This window comes from Protopterus annectens, chromosome 4.part0 (genome assembly GCF_019279795.1).
Source record: "Protopterus annectens isolate FY-2018-M chromosome 4.part0, PAN1.0, whole genome shotgun sequence".
NCBI classification, from domain to species: Eukaryota; Metazoa; Chordata; order Ceratodontiformes; family Protopteridae; genus Protopterus; species Protopterus annectens.
In genome coordinates this window covers 627,191,981-627,217,160 of record NC_056733.1, presented here as the reverse complement: position 1 = coordinate 627,217,160, position 25,180 = coordinate 627,191,981, and positions in this window count along the sequence as shown.

Sequence of the window (25,180 nt, the reverse complement as noted above, 5' to 3'; positions counted from 1 at the left end):
GATAACATAGAGCACAAATGCTATATACAAAAGACCAAAAAAATGTTGTTTTCTTATTAACATATCAAATAAACAAGAAAATATAATTGTTTAAAAAATGTAGGAACTGAACAGATAGGAAAGGTTAAAAAAAGTACTGATAGTGAGGAAGAAATAGGGAGGTAGAGATGCATAAATGAGCCTTAAGTACAAGGAAATAAGAAGAGGTGAGAGAAGCAAGAAGTTTATTTTGGAGGAAAAAAGACAGTGAAGTAGAGTATACTAACTGTTTAGTATACTCATCAGTCATCACATCTATGGAATTCCCCATCAGTCATCAGATTTATCTGGACCTCTTTGAATCTATCAAGATTCAACCCTTTACCCCGATCCTGGGCGACTTTAACTATCCAACCATAGATTAGAAGAAAAATTCATGCCAAAACACAAATGCCCAGAGATTTGTCAGTGCAAATGCCTTGGACCAGTTGGTTGACACCCCCACAAGAGGTGAAAATATCTTGGACTTGGTATTAACAAACATGAGTAACCACTGCAGCATCCCAACAGTGTCATCATCCCTGGTAAGATCCAACCACAAAGCAGTCACTTTCGAAGTCACCATCTCTCCTGACCCCCCCCCCCCAGTTAGGGTCAAACAAAAAAACTTCTCCAAAGCTGATTACAACCTCCTGAGGGAAGGTATAAACAGTATAAACAGCTTTACAGCCCCCTCCCCTCCACAGGAAATGGCACATATGTCCAAACCTACACCAAAGTACTATACAAGCATTTATATAGCTGCACGGAATCAGGAAAAGCAGACAGGACAAAATCCTCCTCCTCAAGAAAGAGTAAACCTGTCTGGTGGACATCTACAATAAATAAACTCTATAATAAAAGGAAAAAAAATTGCTGTCCAGGACCAAGAAGGAGCAGGTGTCTAATTGGAAGCAATCTCTCCTCATCCTGAACAAGCAATTAAGAACACAAGTGAAATCCTCCAAAGCAAACTTTGAGTCCAAACTGGCCACATCTACTAAAGACAATCATAAGGCTTTCTTCACATATGTCCGCAATCTCAAGGGAAGCACCCAGATCTGCTCAGAACTGGTGGTTAAGGACACCACATACACAAACCTTGTAGATATAGCCAACCTGCTGGCAGACAGGTTCAGTGAAAACTTCACTCCTCTGTCCCCATCAGTAAAACAGGACATCCCCAGTACCTGCCCACGTCCCCTTATCTCTAGGGAGCAACTCATCACTTCCTTCTCAAAGGCAAAAAATACAGCCTCCATGGGACCCGATAATATCCCAGGCTGCATCCTTCATGAACTCAGGCAGGAACTTGTAGCACCATTAGGCACCCTATTCAACCAAAGCCTGAGTACTGGCTTTGTCCCAGCCAAGTGGAGGACAGCTACTGTCATCCCTTTGCACAAAGGTGGAGCATCCACTGACCCAAGAAATTATAGACCCATCAGCCTAACTAGCCTGATCTGCAAGGCCATGGAGCAGATTATCATGGACCTCATTAACAAGGGCTTTGGCAACCTCCAGACACTTGATCCTACACAGTTTGGTTTTGTCAAGGGGAGGTTATGCCTGTTAAATTTGGTCAAATTCTTTGAGACAGTCACTAAGGCCATAGACGAGGGGAAGACGGTGCACACCACCTACATTGACCTGGCCAAGGCCTTTGATACTATTCCCCACTCAGGTATAACAGATAAACTCTCTCAACTAGGCATCAATCCATATGGTACCAGATGGGAAGCAAACTGGCTCACTAATAGAACCCACCTAGTCAAAATAGGGGATGCCACCTCAAGTAGTAGACCTGTAACAAGCTGTGGACCCCACAGAATCGGTCTTGGGGCCTCTGCTGTTTGGCATATACTTGTCAGAGGTGCAGGCCAAATCTAGTGGGCTATGGCTGACCAAGTTTGCAGATGACCGAAAGCTGGGTGTTGTCATCAATTTCCCTAGTGATGTGGACATCCTCCAAGAGGGTCTCACCCAAACATATGACTGGTGCCAGAAACATGGCCTCAAACTGAAAACCAAAAATGTATCATCATCCCTTTTGGGGAGAATGACATCCCCACAAATTATCACATTGATAATAAGGGACTAAGCATGCAATCATGAGGGACTTGGGTACCCAGGTTGATCACAAACTGACTTTTGACCACCATATTGCCTCGGTTGAATGGAAAGCATTCTACATGGCCCACCTCATTAGTAAGGGCATCTCATCCAGGGACAAGGTGGTCATAACATCCCTCTATTCTTCCCTTATAAGACCATTATTGAGTACAATGCCCCTTTTGGCATGTACCTCACAAAGCATATGCAGCAGCTGGAAGGGCCACAGAAGTTCTTCACCTGGAGAATCCAGGGCCTCAAACATCTACCCTACACAGACAGGCTAAAAGCCCTGTCCCTCTACTCAGTCTCCTACAGACTCCTTAGAGGGGACCTCTGTCTGGCATACAAATCAATCTCAGACCCCACCCTGATGGGAATGCTGCATATCTGCAAGTCAAGCTCCACTTGAATAACCTGCACATGTGACCTCAACCTGGTCTGTGACAGCAATAGGACTTGTTGGTGGGACAGATTTGTGTCCCTGAGACTGCCCCTTTTGTGGAATAGACTCCCTCTCCACGTAAAACAGAGTACCTCATTAAACCTTTTTAAGTGCAACCTGGACAACTGGATGGGGAACAGAAAATACACGCCTGGTATTCTACCTGTGTCCCTGCTTGACAGCAGCATAGGGTGCTGACTTGTTGGAACATGGGCTAAATTCTTGGCTAGGCTTGTAAGGGCCTCAGGGCCAATAGCCTAGTAACTTCCTATGATCCCATAAAATGAACAGGGGGCAAAGAAACTGTCTCAAATGAACAAGCAGGAGATCACGGACAGACCTCATTGTTTTACATCAGCTAGGAGGTACAAAGGGTAAGGACAAGCAATCTCAAGTCTACAATGAAATGTATGGAGGAAGGCTAAACTGTTCTGGGTTCATCATCAAATGTGCAGTGACAGCTTGAGCACTGCTGTATTAACCACTGGTTGTATGGGGACTGCTCAAATTGTTCTATGCTCAACACAGAGTGAACAAGGTGAGGCCCAAATATCCCATATCAACCATCACTCAAAGGGGACAGGCAAAATAGTCCCAACTTTACCATCAAATATACAGTGAGAGACCACATTGTCTCTCATTGTCCATCAGGTGTAAAATAACAAGCCACCTCCAGATCTATAGGAAATGGCCAAACTATCCCACATCAATAATGAAAATGAACATTTGGACACATCATCCCAAAATAACCAATTAGTGCACAGAGAGAAGTCATATTGCCCCAGTCATCAACTGTAGAGTGGCAGGCCAAAGTACTTCTTGATGATAACCATAAGCGAGGAGCAGCCCAAACTGCCTCACATCATTCATCACATGCAAATGAGCAGGGCAAACTGTCCAATGTTAATCCTAAAGTCTGCAAGGATAAAACAGACTATTTCCTACTCATTATAAATTGCTTAGTACAAGCAAAACTATCCATCACTAAGCAATGGATGCAAAAAGACAGGCCAGACCATGCCGCATTGACCATCATGTGAACATAGAAATGAAATAATGTCCCACACTGACTTTCAAAGTATGAAGGAGAGGTCAAACTATTTTGATTTGATCATAAGCTGGACATGGACAAATTTGAAGCCAACCATTAGCTGCAAAGAAACTGACTACACTGTCCTATACAAGCATTAGGAGATCTAACAGTGACCTAGTGCAGATGGACTGGACAAACCATCCCAAACTAACCATAATGAGTACAAAAAAAAATAAAGTTAAGTACTCACCATAACGATGCACCTATGTTGTCTATTTTCTTCTTTCCTCGACTGATGGGTCTCGAATCCAACATTTGATTCAACTTTGGCCACTTCTTTAGACTTTGGCTCCATAGCTTGGGCTCTTCCCTTTACCCATAATCCTCTTTCTATGCATGAATTACCTCAGATTGAGTTTGCCCTTTAGATAAGCCATCATCTTGCACAAATACAATGCACCCAGTAGAAAAAAACATGCTGTACATGTAATCACAGTCAGTTAAAAAGGAGAGAGAAGACATATGAAGCTCAATTAACAAAGGTGGACAGAAATTACTCCTGAGATCATGCCAGGATCCCAAATGAAAAACTTCCAAAGCAGGAAGGGGGCTGGAGGGAGGTTGAGGAAGGACAAAAATAGACAACTCAGATGCAATGTTATAGTGAGTACATAACTTTTGTATCGGATGTTGTCTTTGTCATCTGTTACTCAATTGATGGGACAGAGTCCCCAGCTACAGGAATCCTGGGTTGTCCTTAAAGAGGATATTCTGAAGTACAGAGGAGCCAAACGCTGCCCTATTTTTTGATAAAATGTCCAGTTTGCAATTAGCAATAAATGTATCAGCATTGAACCTAGTAGCTGCTGCACAAATCTCATCTATGGAAGCTCTGATCAGAATGCAGACAACATGGCCATAGATCTGGTAAATAAGCCTTACAGGGTTTAGGTAAAGTCATCCCTTTGGACTTACAAGCAAAGGAAATGCAATCAGTGAGCCATCTGGCTAAAAGTACTTTTGATGCCGCCTTGCCCAATTTAGCCTTAGAAAAATAGAGAAACAACTAGTCTGATTTTCTGTAACCTTCGGTTCTATGGAAATAGAATCTAAGCTGTCTATTAACATCCAACATGTGTAGTATATATTCACCTTTGTTGGAAAACTTTGAAAAAGAAAACAGATAGATTGATGGACTGATTGACGGAAGCCTCTGATGCCACCTTAGGTAGAAAGGAAGGATTAGTCCAAAGAGACACCCCATCCTTATGAAAAACTAGATACAGAGGCTGGGAAGAAAGTTCCTGGAGATCTGATACTCATCTGGCCAATGAAATTGCAACCAGAAAAATGTTTTTCCATGACAAGAATTTTAAGTCCACCTTGGCAGAGGGCTCAAAAGAAGACCGGGTCAAAGCTTGAAGTACTGTTAAATCCCATGGTGGTTTAGGGTTTTTATTAGGTGGTCAAAGTAAAAAGGTACCTTTGAGAAAAGCCTTAAATAATTTCAGTGATGCCAAGGAAGAGCGATTTTCAACCATGTGAAAATTAGAGATGGCAGCAAGTTGAATCTTAATTGTAGAACAACTCGCTCCGCTATTGAAAATGGAAGCAAGGAAGTCGAGAATAGTGCGAACATGTGCTGAATATGGATCTAATTTCCTCTGGAGAGGCCAAATGGAAAATCCTTTCCATTTACTCTTGTACACATTTCTAGTAGGACCTTTCTGGGATGATGTAAGGATATAACGCACTGGGAAAGAAAGAGACTGCAAAGACATCACTGGAAGTGGTGAAACCATGTGGTCAACTTGAGGGTCCGGATATTTGGATGAGGTGTCCCAGATGGATGAGATAGGAGACCCTGAGAAGGATCTAATGCCTAGGGAGGGTGAACTACATGAGGTCACAGGAAGGGAAACCACACTTGTTGAGGAAAGAATGGAGCAATGAGGGCAACTTTGCTCTTTTGTTGACATGTTTTCTGAAGAAATTTGGGAATGAGAGGAATGGAGGGGGGGGGGACATAAAGGAGACCCGGGGGCCAATCATAAATCAGAGACTCTCTTGTTGACTCTCCCTCAAGGGGATCAGGGCAAAGTACCTGCTGCACTTGGAACTGAGGGGAGAAGCAAAAAGGACACAGCACAGTTGGCACTGGCGAAATATTTTCACCATTAACGGATTGACATAAGACTTGTGAGGGAGTAAAATGGACCTGCTCAGTTTGTCTGCCAGCATGTTGGACTTTCCTGGAATATCCAATAGAAAGTGGCCAGAAGAGATTGCCCAGTGGCAGACTCTCATTGCTTCTCAACATAAAGGTTAGGCTTTGGTTCCTCCCATTTGCTGATGTACTAAACCACTGACATATTGCCTGCCTGAATAGCTGACAATCCGAGAGGGTGACCATCTTGAAATGCCTGCAATACTAATTAGACTGCTGTAATTTCTAGAATGTTGATATTAAGATTGGCCTCTGACTGAGACCAAGTGCCCTATACTGTCCTTCAGAAGTAATGCCCCCCACACCCTAATTGGGAGGCATCCATGATCACTACGGCGTTGGGTGTAGAAGGAATAAAAAGGTGCCCTGGAGAAACTTCTTCTACATGAAACCACCAGGCTATGTGTTTTCTGCAAATGCCTGCAATTTATATTGGTGAGGTGAGAGAATGACATCCTACTGACCACTGTACTGCAAGTGTCCACTGTAGTACCCTTATGTAAAATCTTGCTAGCGGTACTAGAATTATGGAAGCTGACACATACCTGAGTTGTAAGACTAAGCTGTCCGCAAGGGAAGGAACGCAGATGTGTGATGCTTGACCCCGCAATGTGTTTAACCTTGTCTGTAGTAAGCGTGCAATCTGTGCCACCATATCCAGATGAGCACCAATGAATTCCAGGCCTTAAATGGGTGAGAGCTGAGATTTGGTGTAGTTCACTGTAATGCCCACTTGAAGACATAGTTACAGCAAATAGTCCCTGGCTTGAATCAGAAAATGCTTGGTGGGAGCATAGAGGAACCAGTTACTGAGATAAACACCTGAATCCTATCAGTCTCGGGTGAGCTGCGACCACTGCCATGCATTTGAAAGAACACCCTGGGAGCTGTAGTGAGACCAAAGGGCAGGGCCCTGAACTGGAAGTGACTAGCCCCCAGCCAGAAACGTAGGCATCTCCTGGAGCACTTGCCTATTTTGATGTGATAGGACACATCCTGAAGATCTACAGAGCATATCCACTCATCCTTGAGCAACAGTGGCAGGGTGGACAAAACATGACCATCCAGAATTTCGAGTGTTTGATAAACTGATTCATATTGCTGAGATCCAAAATTGGTCTTAGGTCCCTGGTTTTCTTTGGCACTAAAAAGAACCTTGAGTAAGTTCCGGATCCTTGCTTTTCTGGGGGGACCATTTGGATGACTCTTTTTGCCAGAAGCTTTTGTATTTCTGTGGCTAACACTTTCTTCTGACTGGGTGGAATGTCTGGAATCTGTTTGATATGTCTGGGAGGAAGAAGGGAAATAGTATGTAATAACCTCTCCTCTGGATATTATACTGAGCACCCAGGTATTGTTGGTGAAGGTTGTCCAGGCTTCTGGATGCAGAGATAAGTGCCCCCCCCCCCCCTGACTGCCTCCAGAATGCAGTAGTCGGACAACATTTTAGGGGCGCTGAAAGGGTTTTTTGGAGACAAGGACCTATGAAACCCTGAAGTTGTGGGCCTCCTCTGCCATGAGGTTTATGTCTACCACTAGAATTCCCCCCTCTACCTGTGTGAGATCTGTCACTGTAGGAGTCCTGGGAAGGTACTTGCTTCTTCTAGAACCACATCTTTCTGTCTCCTCCCTGGTTCCTTGAAAAGGTACTCTGAGGGGTACAAAAATGTATCCCTATGGCAGATAATGTCTTCCCATCCTGTTCACTGCTGGAGAGAGTTTCCTTTACCTTACAGCCGAACAAGGTGGATCCAAAAATGGAGCATTCATGGATGAAGTCTTGAAGGGCTCCGCAAAGTCACAAAGGTGCATCCAGGTGTGTCTTCTTACAGTAATTCCTGAACCTGTAACTCTCAAACCACCCTCTGAGGCATGAACTACCAACAATAGTAGCACTAAATATAAAGTGAGATGTGCCAACCCTATAATAGCAAACAAATATGGGTAAAAAGGCACAAAGCCTGACCAACACTAGAAAAAAGATAATTAATATATATGTTTGGTTGTTTTTTATCACTGAAGAGAGGGGAGGAAAGAAGAAGATACAGAGAATTTCTAACAATAGATCCCACTCAAGCTACAAATAATCACGTCCAAACGCTAAAGCGGTAAATAAAATCTGAGGTAATTCAGGCGAAGGAAGAGGATTATGGGTAAGGGGAGGAGCTTGACTTACATAGCCAAAATCTAAAGAAGTGGTCAAGGTCAGATGAGAGACCCATCAACTGAGGAATGAATGACAAAGACAACATCAGATCACATATTATATGAAGACTATCAAATGCACATGATAGGACAAACCACTCCACACTGATTATTAAATGTGTAATGGCAATCTAAATTGTCAGATGATAAAAACAAGCAAAGTAAACAAAAAAGATGGCAAGCCCAAAATGCCCGTCAAGCCTGAGAAAAAAACAAGAAGTTCTTGTGTGTAACACTCGCTCTCGCTAGTTGTAATATAAAGCACACCACCAAATGAAGCGAGTTGAATGCCAAAGCCAGTAAAATCTTAACGCAAGTTTTATTTGACAGAAAAAATAGCGTTTTCGCTGTAGTCTAAGCTGCAGCTTCCTCAGAGAGAAATTTTCAAAAAAAGCCGCCAAAGACAGGCTTTTAAAATCACGCCCATACATGCATATGCAATTAAAACCATAGACCAATTAAATATTCATGAATAAGATGTTACTATGCTATTTAAAATATAAATATAAGCAGTAAAAAACATCAATTACTCTTCTAAGTCAATAATAATAATAAACATCCTATTTAAGTTATTAACAAAAAACAAGGAGTTAATTAAAAAAGATGGAGTTAATTACACCCCCTTTTTTTAATTAACTTGCGTTAAGATTTTACTGGCTTTGGCATTCAACTCGCTTCATTTGGTGGTGTGCTTTATATTACAACTAGCGAGAGCGAGTGTTACACACAAGTACTTCTTGGTTTTTTCTCAGGCTTGACGGGCATTTTGGGCTTGCCATCTTTTTTGCAATCTAAATTGTGCCATCTTAACCTTCAGGTGTACAGATACATTACAAACTGTCCCACACTCACCATGAGGCACACAATGACATACCAAGCTATCTTATAGCTACCATTAGGTACACTGGAAAAGGACAAAGTATCCCATACCAACAAGCAGGCCACATTTACAATATACCACACAAGAACTGACCAAACTGTACAGCATCAGCAATCACATAGTAAGGAATATGCCAAACTGTCTCATTTCAACCAAGAAGGGTAGAGAGACAGGTCAACCTGTACCAATTTGACCATAAAGCAAACATAAGCAAGATAAATTGTCCCACATCAACCATCAGGTACCATCAAGTACACAAGAACAGGCATGTAAGGAGGCAAATGGCTCCACATCAGGCAAACAGAAGGAAACAAAACTGCTTCATATCAACCATCAAGCACACACAGACAGTTGAAACTGTTACATTTTGTCATGAAAACAAAACAGATGCAAGCCAAAATCCCATCTTTCTCAATCATATGCATGTCGTATGCAACACAACCATAAACTGGAGCACTCAGCAAAACAATGAATGGAAGCAGGGTAGGTGTCTGTATAATCACCTTGTACCTGGCTACATGCTGTTATGTGGTGTTATCAAAAAAAATAATTTTTTATTGAAGTACGTAATCTCAGATGGCATACTGCTGTGAAAATATAATAAAATCAGTGACAATATACCTACCAAAGGGGTTGTCAGTGGCTTCCAACACAGTGTTAGAAACTCAACAGTAACACATTTGTCTTTGGTGCTGGAAGATTGGAAGGTTGTGGATTCTATTCTCATCCCAGGTAATTGGATTAATTTTCCATTACTGACAATGCAGTACAGAGTCTGCAGTTCTTCAGGCGAGACATTTAACCAAGGTCACATCTACATGAGTCGGTGGTAACTCAAGTGGAAGTAAATGATATCATGGCACTTATTAAAATGAGTAGGGTTGCTTTATTTATACACACAATCTTTAGATACACTTTTTAACATTATTTATAATAATATTTACAATACATATATTTGTAGTTGTCATCTAACTAATATTTACACTTTTCATCATAGTTTTCCAATGAACATCAGCTATTGCTTTTTTATATATCATTGTGTCTGTGGTCTGTGATGCGGATGCATTGGTAATACCATCGGTGTCAAACATACAAATTTTTAACCCCCTTACTGTGCCAGGTTATCCCCACCATCATTATCAGAGGTGACAGATCCTCCAACATCAGAAGGGGTAAATTCACAGTGCTGATGCCAGATAAGGAATCATCTGTAAATAGACCAAAGCACAAAATATCTAGTAGGTTTGACCCAGCACTACAACTAGATATGCAACAGAGATTTTTACTACTAGAAACATGATAAATATTAATACCCATGCTTATATGCAGTGCAGATGGCTTTGGCCGCTGAATACTTGAGGTACCTGTATACTGTAAGTTAGACAGATTTAATAAAGTTTTATAATGAAAAACAAGGGAACCAAGTCAGAGATCCACACCAATATTTTTTATTGAGCGCTTTCGATTCAAAATAGAAACTTCATCAGATGAAGTTTCTATTTTGAAACAAAAGCACTCAATAAAAACATTGGTGTGGATCTCTGACTTGGTTCCCTTGTTTTTCTGCAAGTGTGTGTGGTGTATACAGCAGTTCAAAGTTTTATAATGACTAACAGGCCAAGAAGACTTACAGGCGATGATACACTGAAATAAGAATACATACCTGGGTATCCACAGTGGATATTCTCTGGGGCCTGACTAGCTCTGCCCCAAAATCCAGCACCACACTTGCGACTCTGTGGATGTGGTAGTGCCTCTAAGAAATTCCAAGGACTCCTTTGTTTCCATAAGATGCAGATCACTTGATAGCAGCACCTGCTATCCTACATTCTCATACAACAGCTTCTGCTCTGTGGGTGGTACCATGATATCTGTGGCCCTGTGGCAGACTATTTTGTACCAGTGATCCTGCCCACCCATCTCATTCACATTCATGACCATCTCAGCCCAGGCATAGTACGGTAGGGCTGGTGAGCTGCATGGATGGCAAAGAGCCATGTATTAGAATTGGATGCCATATTGTACAGACGTGTGCTGAACAGATATTTTTTACACACTATTGTAACTGTTTATCAGGGGAGACTGAAATACAGGAGATTAACTTGCAAAACTTCAGAAGAATGGTTGAGGTTAAGTTAATTTATAGCTGAGCCATAAACAAAAGATGTTGCCTCTCAGTTTCACTGCAGTAACAGACACAATGTCTAGAATTAGAAGTTTTTTGTATTGTCTTTACATGTGGAGGAATGTAAATTATTTTACGACTTCCACCATTTACCAAAAGATCTAAGAAGGACCCTTGTTTATGTGTTTTCACAGGGAGATGCTAAATGCGAGTAGTTTCTACCGATGGGGGTTTATCTGGGAACTGATAGTCAGATGACAAGAAAGGATGTCATTCTGCAAGTATCCCAGCAGTAATATTTGGGATATTAATTTAAGAACTATCTGAGAGACAGACTGTGCATTCTGTATTTGTCTTTGACTTGACAACATCAGCTGGAAAACCCACTCACCACATCTGTCTTGCCTTGCTATAAGTAAGTCTAGGGTACAGTAATTTCTTTTAGATACAGTTAGGAATATAGTGAACTATAGCTTAGATGTTTTCTTTGTTTATTTAAGACTGTCATGCAATGTTGTTTTAAATATTTCCTGTGATTTTGAACTCTGAAGTTACTGCGATGATTTACTGAGTATTTTCTTGTTCTTTTATTATTTATTATTAAATATATTTAAACCTGTCTTTGTGGTTGATATTTGTGAGACATATTTAAGCTCTTGGTGTACTTGCATATCTATTTGGTGACACTGTGCAGGCCAATCCTAATAGCCTTGCTCTTGGTCAAACTACCATTTGGATTAATAGTAACATTACACATTAAGATGGGACACCCTTTGCTAAGGGCCTTAAAAGTAATTGATATGTAGTGGCTGGTAGCAGTAAAAACTATCTTATAGTCTATGCAGAAGTGCACATAGCTAGTAAACCTGTGCCAACCTTTCCCAGGTGTGTGTGTGTGTGTGTGTGTGTGTGTGTGTGTGTGTGTGTGTGTGTGTGTGTGTGTGTGTGTGTGTGTGTGTGTGTGAGTCTTATCAGGGATCTGGAGAAAGAGGGATAAACCAGCCCCAGGACTAACTGTGGTCTCTGTGTGCTCTTAAGGGAAATTGCAATTTACTGTCTGTGTACTTGTCATCCTCCCAGTGTGTATGTCCCCAACTGTTGCCAGTGGTGAGGACTGAGGCTCGTTGATTACGGTTGCCAGTGGTATGGCGTCACATATTAAATAGTAGCAGTGGTGGGATATCCACATATTAGGATTCAGTGGTGTGGATACTGAATTCCTGTAGCCTGTAAACAATGGCCACTGAAGAAGATGTTTGTACTCTCAATCAGCCACACAGTGAACATTTAGAGTTTCATATCACAATAGTTTTATTTTTTGTTAGCTTAGTTAGTTAGGGAGAGCAGGCAAGGATATCAGCAGAGCAGTATGGCAAGCTAACAAGGAGCCAGTTGCCTGAGATGTGCCAAGACAAAGGACTGGTGCATGCCAACCTGACTAAAGCAGAGATGATAGCAGCCCTAGTCACAGCTGCATCACTGACCAGCAACTAGGAGGAAAAACCAGAATGGCCTTGGAGATGTACAAATTTCAGAAAATGGACAGTTCAACCCTTCCACAGAGGACTTAAAAATCTGTCTGGACTTAAAGATACTTGAACTGGAGGTCAAGCATTTGGAAATAGAAGCAGCATAGAGAATGAGATATCTGGAGGCTGCAGAAAATGATAAACTGCAACGTCTGGAAGCTGAGGAGAATGAGAGGCAGAAGCAACATGAGAAGGAGATGCTGACTCTTCACCAGGGTCCTGGAGGTAATGCTGAAGGGAGTAACTGAACACCAGAAGCCACAACGGTCAGTAAATTTCTTCCACAATTTACAGAGGGTGATAATTTTGATAGTTTCATTCATATGTTTGAAAGGGTATGTAAACAGTATAATGTTGACCAAGGGCTCTGGGTATGGTTCCTGATCCCCTTACTTCATGGTAAAGCTGTAACCACTATGTCTAAATTGTCTGATACTGATTGCTTAAATTATAATACTGTTAAAATTTGTCTTTTAGAGTGTTTTACATTAACACCTGAAGCTTATAGGAAAAAGCTTTGTGAGCATAGATGCAAGGCAGATGAAAATGTGTATGAATATATTGCTGAACTAAGGACTTATTTTCATAGGTGGATGAGTGGGTGTCAGGTCACCACTTTTGAAGGGCTGGCAGACCTTTTGGTGAGGGAACAAGCCTTTAGCACTTTGCCTGAGGACATGAGAATCTGGTTAGCAGATAGAGAATGTAATACTGCAGATGAGTTGGGGAAAAAGGGAGACTTATACCTAGCATGCAGGGTATCACTGCACAGGAAAGGGATACCCAGTGCTGCTCATGGGTCTAAGGGAACCCATGGCCAGAAGCCTAAACCATCCCAACAGAGTCCACCAGTTGCAGGGGAAGCCATTAGTCCAGGTACATGTCCAGGACCAAGGGTTAAATGTTTTAAATGCAACCAGTGGAGCCATGTAGTATAGAGATGTTCATGGAGGCAATTGGGGGAAAAAAAGGTGGGAGAGTCAGTAAGTGGGAATGACAGAATGCCAGCAGTGAGTTGTCTGGAGACAACAAGGGTACCAAATTACCTCAAGATGTTATATAATATCTCAGTAAATGGGAAACAGGCCACTGTTAAGAGAGACACAGCCTCTGACTGAAACATTGTGAAGCCTGCAATGGTAAAAGAGGAGCAATACTTGCTTGGGCAGTCTACTCCAGTCTGAGCTTTAGGAGGGACCCCATTCCAAATAACTTTGGCCAGGGTTCACCTTGACTGGGAGTGTGGAAAAGGAAGCCAGGAAGTAGGTGTGTTTGAGGATATCCCTGCAGATGTTCTGATAGGTTTTGATTTCGATTATGCAGTACCTTGTGTACATGCAGTGACATGCAGTCAGGCTTGGAGACAAGCATGTGGGTCTGGTAGCCTTGGGGTCACCCAGACAGACCATAGACTTGAAGCCAGGACTGGTGCGGTGCTTACTTCAGGGAGGGAGCTACCATGTAGCAGTGAGACTGAAGGTAAGCCACAGCTGTTTGTGAGTACTGATGTCCTCTTGGACAGAGTGACTGCAAGGGTAGAGGTGAGTAGTAGCACCCAGGGTGACAGTAAGTCACCGTTGTCAGAGAATGCCAGACTTCCTGTGGAAGGGGAGCTGTGAAGAGTTAAAATGAGAGAGTTGAGACAGGCTCACCTCTCAGAACCTACATGGCAAGGCCTGAGGGAGGTAGACAGGGAGGCATCTGATTGTCAAAGAAAAGGGGAATCTGTACACTGGGACAAAGGGTTACTGTATAGACAGTGGACCCCGAGCGATGGCTACATGGTGAGACAATACAGCAGTTGGTAGTGCCCAGAGCCTACCGTCTGGCACTTCTAGCCATAGCCCATGATATTCCCTTTGCAGGTCACATAGGCATAAAGCATACCAAGAGACATATTATGCAGAACTTTTATTGGCCTGGGATTTCCAGAGATGTAACAGGGTACTGCAGGACCTGTGAGCAATGCCAAAAGGTAGGCAAGGCAGGGGACACGGTCAAAGCTCCTTTGATACCTTTGCCTGTGATTGAATAGCCATTTCAGAGGGTAGCTATGGATATTGCGGGACCTCTGAGTACCCCAGGTTCCACAGGGAAGAAGTATACTTTAGTGGTAGTGGATTATGCTACCAGATACTCTAAGGCAGTGGTATTATTCTCCACTGAGGCAGGAAAGGTGGCAATTGCTTTGTTAGATATTTTCAGCAGGGCAGGTTTCCCAAAAGAAATACTGATTGAGAGAGGTGCCAATTTCATGTCAGACCTGCTGGCTTGTCTGTGGAAGCACTGTGGGGTGAAGCACTACCCCCTACCATCCCCAGACTAATGGTCTGGTGGAGAGGTTAAACTCTACACTAAAGACCATACAACCGATATTTGCAGACCAGTTCAACTGGGAGTGGGACAAATACTTGCCACATCTGTTGTTTGCTTACAGAGAGGAGCCCCAGGAATCCACAGTTTTTTTACCCTTCAAGTTGCTGTATGGGCATGGGGTGAGAGGACCTCTAGATGTGATTCGAGATGAGTGGGAGGGTGAGTGTGAATCCCACAGGGAGTCTGTTGTGGCATATGTCCTAAACCTCAGGACAAGGCTCACAGAACTCATGGGCTTGGCCCAGAAATACCTGGCAGAAGCTCAACAGCAGAAAAAGGTCTGGTATGACATGAATGTTCGAGTAGAGAGTATGCTGTAGGGCAGCAGGTAATGGTTCTCATTGCTGTCAGACACAACAATCTGCAAGCAGTGTGAGAGGGACCCTTAAAAATGGTAAGGAAGGGCAGTGATGTTAATTATAGGGTATAACTGCTAGGCAGGAGGCAGGGACACAAACTGTACCATAGTCACATGATGAAACTTTACCATGACAGGGAGGCCCACATGCTAATTATTTTTAGTAAGAGGCAGGAGGAGTCTGAGGGGGATCTATGGCTACAGGGAGCCAGCCAGCCAAATCCCAAATTACTATGGTGGAGCCTATGGTTGCAGGCATATGATAGGACAGTGCAGCACTGTACTGGGGTCAGCAATGCAAAGGCAGCTGGAATCTCAAGACAGGGTATGGGGTAGTGTATTCCCAGATAGGCTCACCCTCTCAACCAACGTTTCTCAAAGGTCACTTGAAAAACTAGCTTGAGTTTTTTTTGTTTTTTTTTTGGGGGGGGGGGGTGAGTAATGTAACAAAAGGAGATACTGCCAGCCCAGCTATCTGGAATTTTGTAAGTGGTTGTGTGTCATTTGTGAATATCAACATGATTCATATGCCTGTTTTACGAATCTATTAGAACTGTATGGCATACTGTATAGACGTGTGCTGAAGAGATATTTTTTTATACACTACTCTAACTGTGGGGAGACTCAAACACAGGAGATTAACTTGCAGAACTTCAGAAGAATGGTTGAGGTTAAGTTAATTTATAGCTGGGTCATAAACAAAAGATGTTATCTCTGAGTTTCAGTGCTATAACAGACACAATGCCTAGAACTAGAAGTTTTTTTGTATTGTCTTTACATGTAGAGGAATGTAAATTATTTTGTGACTTCCACCATTTGCCAAAAGATCTAAGAAGTCCCCTTGTTTCACAGGGAAATGCTAAATGCTGGTAGTTTCTAGCAATGGGGGTTTAGATAGGAAAACACAGTCAGATGACAAGAAATGATGTCATTCTGCAAGTATCCCAGCAGTAATATTTGGGACATTAATTTAAGAACTTTCTGAGAGAGAGACTGTGCATTCTGTATATGTCTTTGACTTGACAACTTCAGCTGCAAAACCTACTCGCCACATCTGTCCTGCCTTGCTAGGAGTAATTCTAGGGTACAGTAATTTATTTTGGATACAGTTAGGAATATAGTGCTATAGCTTAGATGTTTTCTCTGTTTTATATTTAAGACTGTCCTGCAGTGTTATTTTAAATATTTCCTGTGACTTTGAACTCTGACGTTACTGTGTGATTTACTGAGTATTTTCTTGTTATTTTATTATTTATTTTTAAATATATTTAAACCTATCTTTGTGGCTAATATTTGTGAGACATATTTAAGCTCATAGGGTACTTGCATATCTATTCGGTGATACTGTGCAGGCCACTCCTAATAGCCTTGCTCTTGGTTAAACTACCATTTGGATTAACAGTAACATTACACAGTAAGACTGAACACCCTTAGCTAAGGGACTTAAAGTAGCTGATAAGTAGTGGCTGGTGGCAGTGAAAACTACCTTATAGTCTGGGCAGAAGGAGAAATAGCTAGTAAACCTGTGCCAGCCTTTCCCAGGTGTGTGTGTGTGTGTGTGTGTGTGTGTGTGTGTGTGTGTATAAATCAAAGATCAAAGTGTGTGTGTGTGTGGGGGGGCTACTTGGGCAGGGACACAAAGCACTGGTTGGACAAAGAGGGTGCTGGAGGTCTTAGCTTGGCCACTCAGCTGTGATCTCAACCTTATAGCTGTGCCAGTGGGGAGTCTTATTGGGGATCTGGAGAAAGAGGGAGAAACCAGCCCCAGACTGACTGTGGTCTCTGTGTGCTCTTAAGGGAAATTGCACTTTACTGTGTGTGTACTTGTCATCATCCCAGTGTGTACATCCCCCACTGTTGCCAGTGGTGAGGACTGAGGCTTCTTGATTACTATTGCCAATGATGGGGCATCACAGGCCCACCACCTGTTATCCTATGTTCTCATACAACAGCTTCTGCTCTGTGGGTTGTTCCATGGATTGTATCTGTGGCCCTATGTCAGACTATTTTGTATCAGTGATCCTGCCCACCCATCTCATTCACATTACTGACCATTTCAGCCCAAGCACAGTCACGGTAGGGCTGGTCAGCTGCATGGATGGCAAAGAGCCATTGACTATGGAGACAGAGGTCCTGGAGTACCTCTTCATTTTTGGCATTGGAGAATATGTGCTTACTGGGGGATGTCATTTGCCCAACAGATGCAGTAGTTCTTTTTTCGGCTGTCCTGTTTTTTAAGCATTGCTCTGTTGGTATGGAAAACAGAGGAGTTACCAGCCTTTCTCCTGCATGGGTCTTACAAATACTAATATGCTGCATTTGTGCATATTCTTTAAGTAAATGTCAGGCAACCAGGTTTACTGACTACAAATTCCCCATAAAACAATTAGAGAAGTCCAGCTGACCAGGGACACATATACTGTGGCTAATGATGTAAGTGCAAGGCATACAACACTAATATAATTTTGAGCAGTACTCTGGATATGAGCTCAGAGATGTGCCTCCCAAACAGCTTAACAATCTTGTAGCTACTAATTGCTGTACCCCTGCAATTTCCCCTCAACATACTTTGCCCAACACATTTAAAAGTAATGACAAACTGACATCCCTTATAGGCAACATGTTCAAGAGCATCTGTAAAAGCATTTGTAATACAAATAAGCTGACTTGTAAGAAGACGCACTAACCTTATACCGGCAGATATATTAGGTTACAGAAATTCTTTGCAAAATTCACCTTTGGCAGGAATCCAACTCTTAATACAGTGTTTTCTTCAGTAACAAGATGAGGCTCTGCATTTCTCATCCTGCTTACAGCATGTAGATCCCCCTATCTGGGCATGTTGATTATGCTAATTAGGGCTTTGCTCATTATTGTTTCTGAATCACTCAATTTGTGTGATAAACACACCTGATAAACATTGTGTAGAAATCAACTCAATACTGTGCAAATTCCTTGGTCCCCGTGGGCAGCATTGCACAAGAGCAGTCCCCCTGTGCTTTGGGATGTGGTGAAAGTGTCATTCCATATTTAACCCGCTGGATGCGGATTCTCTGTAGAGCATGTTGTCTGAATAGCATAGACTGGCATTGCAAACTGACTTGTTTCACAACTTAAAATGACATTGTGAACCATAATAATAAATATCTATATTTTCTTAGGTTTCCACCCATCATGCAAATGAGATGCATGTCCATGCCCATTGTTGTGCAACAGACAGGACATGCAAGACCTGATCTGGGTGCATCCCCTTTTATATGTCTGTTTTGTGTGCAGGTCAATCCACCCCCCAGTGACAGATGTAATAGCATGAAAAATATTTAACACTTATTTTTCTGTGTAATTAGTATAACTGCAGCATAGAGCAAATACGTAAGATCATCATTATTAGTTGTGTGGACATGTTTAAATGGGTCTACCTCGACCCATCAAAATTATATTTCTTTGAAACGTAATTTGGCGACCCCTTATTCCCAAAAGTGCATTTATTAGAAAATGCACTTTCACGAATAACCATGTAACTGAAAAGCAACAGAGGTTGTTGTTCAGATCGCAGCACAGCGGGGATAAGGGAATATTCCCTTTTCCCCACTGTAGTGCAGTCCTGGAGTGAGAATATATATGTAGTAGGGGTGTGGGTGCGCAGCCCCCCCATATGGGGGGTGCAGGGGGGCTTGCCCCCTGCATACATGTGGCTAGTGTTGCCATGTATTTTATTGTTTTTGTGTTTTTTTTGCTTTTCGGTTACGTGGTTATTCGTGAAAGTGCATTTTTGAATAAATGCACTTTCGGGAATTAGGGGTTGCGAAATTACATTTCATTCAATGAAATGAAACCCATTTAAATTGTATCAGCCTCAACATAGTAAGAACTTTTTTTTATTCGTACTTCTCTCTCCCCAGCTCTGTCACTATCCTTTCTCTTAAATACATTTATTTATTATATAATTTCTCTCCATTTCTTTTACTAGTTTTATGCAGCAGCACAATGACCTGTACCCATCCCACTGGCAAGGCCAAAGGTAGCAGCAGCAGGAGTGCCACAACCACCACCACCAGAAACATCCAGCACATCTGGGCCTAGCGTGTCACAGTTGCCTCCAAACCTCCTGCACTACCTGTACCATTTGCTTCAAGTACCCCTGCACTGGATGCTGGTACCGTTATATCCACCAATGGCAGTGTATGTGGCATTGACACCTTTGTCACCCATCTGCAACTGACAGACATTGTGGGGGAAATTATAGACAGGATGTCAGATGCCCAAATCAGCCAAAAATGGAGAACTTTCCCCGGTGACTCATTTAGTCATGTAGCATGACCAGCACTGTCTCCACCATTTGTGCCAAGACCCAGTGGTGACAGTACCCAGGGTGATGATTAATATCCCACTAGGTCTCAACTGGCAGAGGATGCAACTGCAAATAGCCAATCCTATCCCCAGCCTGGTGTTCTCCTCCTTTTATGTCCATGTCCACTTGTGTTGCTCATTTGTTCCTCCACTTGCCAGTGTCTTTTCTCTGTCTGTCTGATGTCTTCTTCAGTATTGTGTTCCCCCTCCCTCAGTATGTTATCACACTCTGTCAGTAATGTCTGTCTTCCCCTGCTGTCCAACATAACCCTATCACCTTCCTCTTACTTCCACTAATTCCTTCCTGAAATCTTTCATCCTGTTCATTCATTCTTTGTTCACCTTCTGTTCTACCTGCTGCTTGCTTCTTCTTTTCATCTCTTTCCAATACTCCCATTTCCAACCTTTAATCTGATTAAAAATAAACAGGCTAAGCACATGCCAATGTACAGCTTCTAATCAATTCTCTTTTTCTGGTCATACTGTGTATAGTGGGTCAGTTATAGCAGTTGATGCCCATGTACAACGAGCAAGGAATAACCCTGCTCATTGTATAGTCATGGCTACATCTAATCATAGTCCACTTCTAAGTGTATTGGCCTCAGCTGCCATTGGACACACAAATGAGCTGAGCATCATTGCACAGCAGTGTGCAAATACTGACTGCTACAATGCCTCAGCTTGTTAATGAAGTGCTTGGCAGAATACAAATGAAAAGTGTACTGGGTTCAACTCATATCAGGTTGTATTGTTTTTTTTTCTGCTTCCATACTGTGGATGTGAAACTAACACCTGCTATGTGCTTCAGTAGCATCTCAAATATGGCTGCTTCAGTGGATCAGCTTGTAAGTGCTTGGTACAACACCAGTGAAAAGCTACTGGGTTCAAATCTTCTCAGGGTTATTTTTTGTTTGTTTTGCTTCCGTTCTGTAAATGTGCAACTATCACCTGCTATATACTTCACTGACACCTTCAATCTGACTGCTTCTGCAGCTCAGCTTTTAAGTGAAGTGCTTGGTAGAATGTCAGTGAAAAGTGTGCTGTGTTCAAATCCCCTCAGGGTAGTATTGTTTTTTTTTCCTGCTTCCATTCTGTAAGTATGTAACAGTCATCTACTATGTGCTTCACTGACACCTTTAGGATGACTGCTCCTGTGACTTAGCTTGTAAGTGAAGTGCTTGCTAGGATATCATTGAAAAGGGTATTGGATTCAAATCCACTCGAGTTGTAGGTGACATCTGAATTACAGCAGAGGTAAAGTAATCACACTCTGCCGATGTCACAGCTGGCTTCATCTAATATATCTTGTTATTTTTATGTGCCCCACCAACTGTGTGCTTTTTACATTTGTTAACGTCAAGTATTTCAGTTTGCAATCTGTGTGTATGTTTCATAACCCCTTCTCCATTGTCTTCTGCATCCCTGGATTTGTCATCACCTTCCTTTGCAGTCTTCTGTCCATAGTATGTGTGTATTTCTGTGGCCCTACTACTGTCTCTAGCATCTCACCTTAGGCATACTTCCCCTACTTCTTTCCACAACAAATTTCATTGCCATATGTATACTTGAGTTACATAAACTGATCTGCACACAAGCACTGCCGACTGTGTGTGCAGTTTTGCGATGACCACCCTTGAGGCTTGTGCTACTGTTTACTATAACTGCTCATACATTACTGAGGCCACAGGTTGGTCCAACATGGTCTTCCTGTGGGTCCCTACTATGACTGTGATGAGAAATAGATCATTGTGCACACTTGTATGGCCTCATGCATTGTTAATGAGCCTCAGAGCTTGTTCACTCATAGTAAACAGTGCTGGCCTGGCCACAAAGACAGATGCAACACTTCTGTATCCCTGGAATAAGCTTTCTTTTTAAATGATAAACAAAATATTTTACACCAACACTGAGTTTTTTTCCTTGTTCTATTATTCATTTCCATTGTCCTGCTACTCCATAATATCCCCAAATCTTACTCCCAGTTTACTTATTTCCTTTCTTATTCACTACCTCCTATTCACTTTTTTAAGTTCGCCAAATCCTTTACACTCTAACTTATTTAACTACATTCCACCTTTTTAACAATTTCCAGTCCTTATCACCACCACAATAATCTCTACTTTGTTTTTAGTTACAATAACCAACTCATATATATCAACTATAATTTAAATATCTCTGCATATTGATAATACTTTATACATAACTTTTAGCCCTACTAGGCATTATAACTATAGTTGTAATGTCTAACACTGTTTTTTTAATGTCTTTATTATTATAATTATAAGTTCTACTTGATGTTATATTTATTGTAACTATGTCTAACACCATTTTATTACCTTTGTTATTATGAAATGTTTTAAATTTTTAACATGTGATACTGTTACTGTTACTATTACTTTATGACTTGGAGTTATCTCCCCGGCCCTCCACTGAAAATGGACACATGTCCAGTTGGACTATCCAAGTAAACAAATGTAAAATAAATAAATAAATCAGTATATGACAAGCAAGTATGTACTGAATTTCCTTTCTCCATTTCCCATCTTGCTTCCTTTATTCTGTACATACATATTTGTATTATTGCATTTATTACTAATACAAATAAACATGTGCTTAATGTGCATTCTTGTTTTACTCATTTCTAATCCATATTTATCTTCCCATCCATCCATTTGCCATAACTTTACCCAAGAATGTTCATAACTTTTTTTATTACATTTACAATCTTTTTCCCTATCCCATATGCCTCTAAAATCTTCCACATTTCCAAATGACTCGCCCAGTCAAAAGCACTTTTGCTCTATCAGGTTATAAATCTCACTTATTGCCTTTCAAAATAATATCTGCCATTTCTTTCACTATTAATAATTCTTTCACTTCCCTTCCTTTAGTACCAAAACATCCATCCTGATAACTTGATGTAATACTTTCTACATCATTTTTTTACATTATTTTCATAAAAAATTTAGTCTGCATTCCTTATTGCTACAAGTCTCCAGTTTCTTTCATCTTTTCTGTCATCTTATTCCACAATAGTGTATTCAATCCACTGCATATCTTTTATTATTTGATTCCTTTATATGTCCATTCATTTAATGTCCTAATAAATACTTTTTCGTTTACATACATTTATTTATTATATCCATAATATAATCCTTAGATTCATAGATAAGAACTAGATTAGCTGCCCTTGAAGGCCATTTAAAGCCTAGCTAATTTCCCTTTTTGTGCTTGATATAACCTATCCCATTTGGTTAAAGACTGGCCTTACCCATCCCATGGTCGATAGTTATATATTACCCCTAATAAGAGTAACTGGGATCATACCATAGGTAATTTGAGGGGACCTGTGCATGTGATAAAGCATTTAGGAGCTGCCCCTATCCATTAGTAGCACAGGGGGCAGTTCTCAGGTAAATTTCCTGTTTCCCATCCATAGATCAAAGTTGCACTTGAAAATGGACAGAAATGAACTTTGTTTTATGTTGATGGGGAGGGGGTCTGATCCACAGCAGCAGTATCCTCTGAAAATATACCTGTCCCTCCAAACCATTCTGTTAATGTTGCAGAAGAGGTTTAGATCCCAAGGCTGTGCATTTCTGATGCCATTTGACTTGCTGATGTGGAGTAAATCCATCAGCAATGGGTTAGAGGATGCCTTGTATGCCAGACACACGTCACCTCTTAGCAGTCTGTAGGGTAATGAGTACAGTGACAGGGCTTTGAATCGGTCCATGTAGGATATGTTGCTTAGGCCTTGTATCCTTTTATTAAAGTATCTCTGTGGACATTACAGTTGTTGCATGTGTCTGGATAGATACATGCCAAACAGGGCACTATACTCAGTGACTGGCCTAACGAGGGCTGAGTAAAAGGGGACAATGACATCCCTAGATCTAGACACCATCCCTTTGTTTATAATCTGTGCAATATAGGTTCATAGGTGTGTACTAGGCTAATGACCCTGGAGCCTTTACAAGCCTAGCCCATAGAAGTGCCCTAGTATCGTGCCACCCAACGTTAGTTCCCAGTGCCTCTATCAAGTAGAGCCACTGAAGTGATACCTGGGGTGAACTTTCTATTTCCCATCTATACTCATCAAGATTTCTCGTGAAGAGGGCCAGTGAGGTGCTCTGCTTGACATGAATGGGAAGTCTACTACAAAGTATGGGTTGTCTCTGCGTTATGAACCTACCCCTCCAGTATGTTCTGTTGATTGTGGTAATGAGGTTGAGGTCACTAGAGCATATGGTGCGGAGGGATTGGGATTTCTTTAGATGTAGCATTTCTAACAGAGCTGGGTCAGACATGGCTTTGTAAGTCAAGCAGAGATCACCTCTTAGTAGACAATATGAGACAGAGAATAGCTGGAGTTTTTTGAGTCTGTCCTTGTAGGACATGTGTTTAAGGCCTAGGATCCTCTTGATGAGGTACTTTTGAGACCTTTCCAGCTGTTGCATTTGTCTAGTGTGGTACATGCCAAATAAGGCATTATACTTGATGATTGGCCTAATGAGGGAAGAGTAGAGAGAGATGATGATCTCTTTCTTACTGGATCCAAAACCCTTGGTAATGAGATGTGCCACATAGAAGGACTTTCTGACCACAGTGACAATGTGGTTGTCAAAGGAGAGGTTGCTGTCAACCTGTATCCCCAGATCTCTTATAATGCCTTCAGTATTCAGTGGGCTCCCATCAATGTGGTAATTAGTGGCAACTGAGTTTTTCTCAAAGGGGATGATGACGCATTTTTTGGCATTAAGCTTAAGGCCATGGTTTTGACACCAGTCATTGGTCTCAGTGAGGCCGTTCTGTAGGATGTCTACATCACTTGGGGAGTTAATAATAGCTCCCAGCTTGCAGTTGTCTGAGAACTTGGTCAGCCAGTGTCTCTCCATGTTGGTCTGGACTTCTGAGAAGTAGATGCCAAACAGGAGAGGACCCAGGACTGATCCTTGTGGGACTCCACTCGTGACTTGTCGGCAGTCTGACTTGAAGTCCACTACTTTCACACTGTGGGTTCTGTGAGCCAATCTGCAACCCACCTAGTGATATAGGGATTGATGCCTAGTTTGGTGAGTTTATCAATAATTCCTGAGTGGGGAATGGTATCAAAGGCCTTGGCCAAATCGAGGTAGACTGTATGAACTGCCTTGTCCATATCCACAGCTCTGGTGATTGACTCAAAGAAGTCAACCAGGTTGAGCAAGCATGTTCTATCTTTCACAAAACCAAATTGTGTGGGATCTAGAGTTTGGAGATTCCCTATATCCTTGTTAATTAGGTCCATGATGATGCGCTCCATAGCCTTACATATTAGACTCGTCAGACTAATGGGACAATAATTCCCAGGGTCTGTAGTCGCTCCTCCTTTTATGGAGAGGGATCACTGTAGCAGTGTGCCATTCAGTAAGGACAACGCCTGAAATGAGGCTGTGGTTGAACAGGGCACACATATCTGGTGCCAGTTCACTTTGTAGTTCATGCAGAACACATCCAGGGATATTGTTGTGTCCTATGGA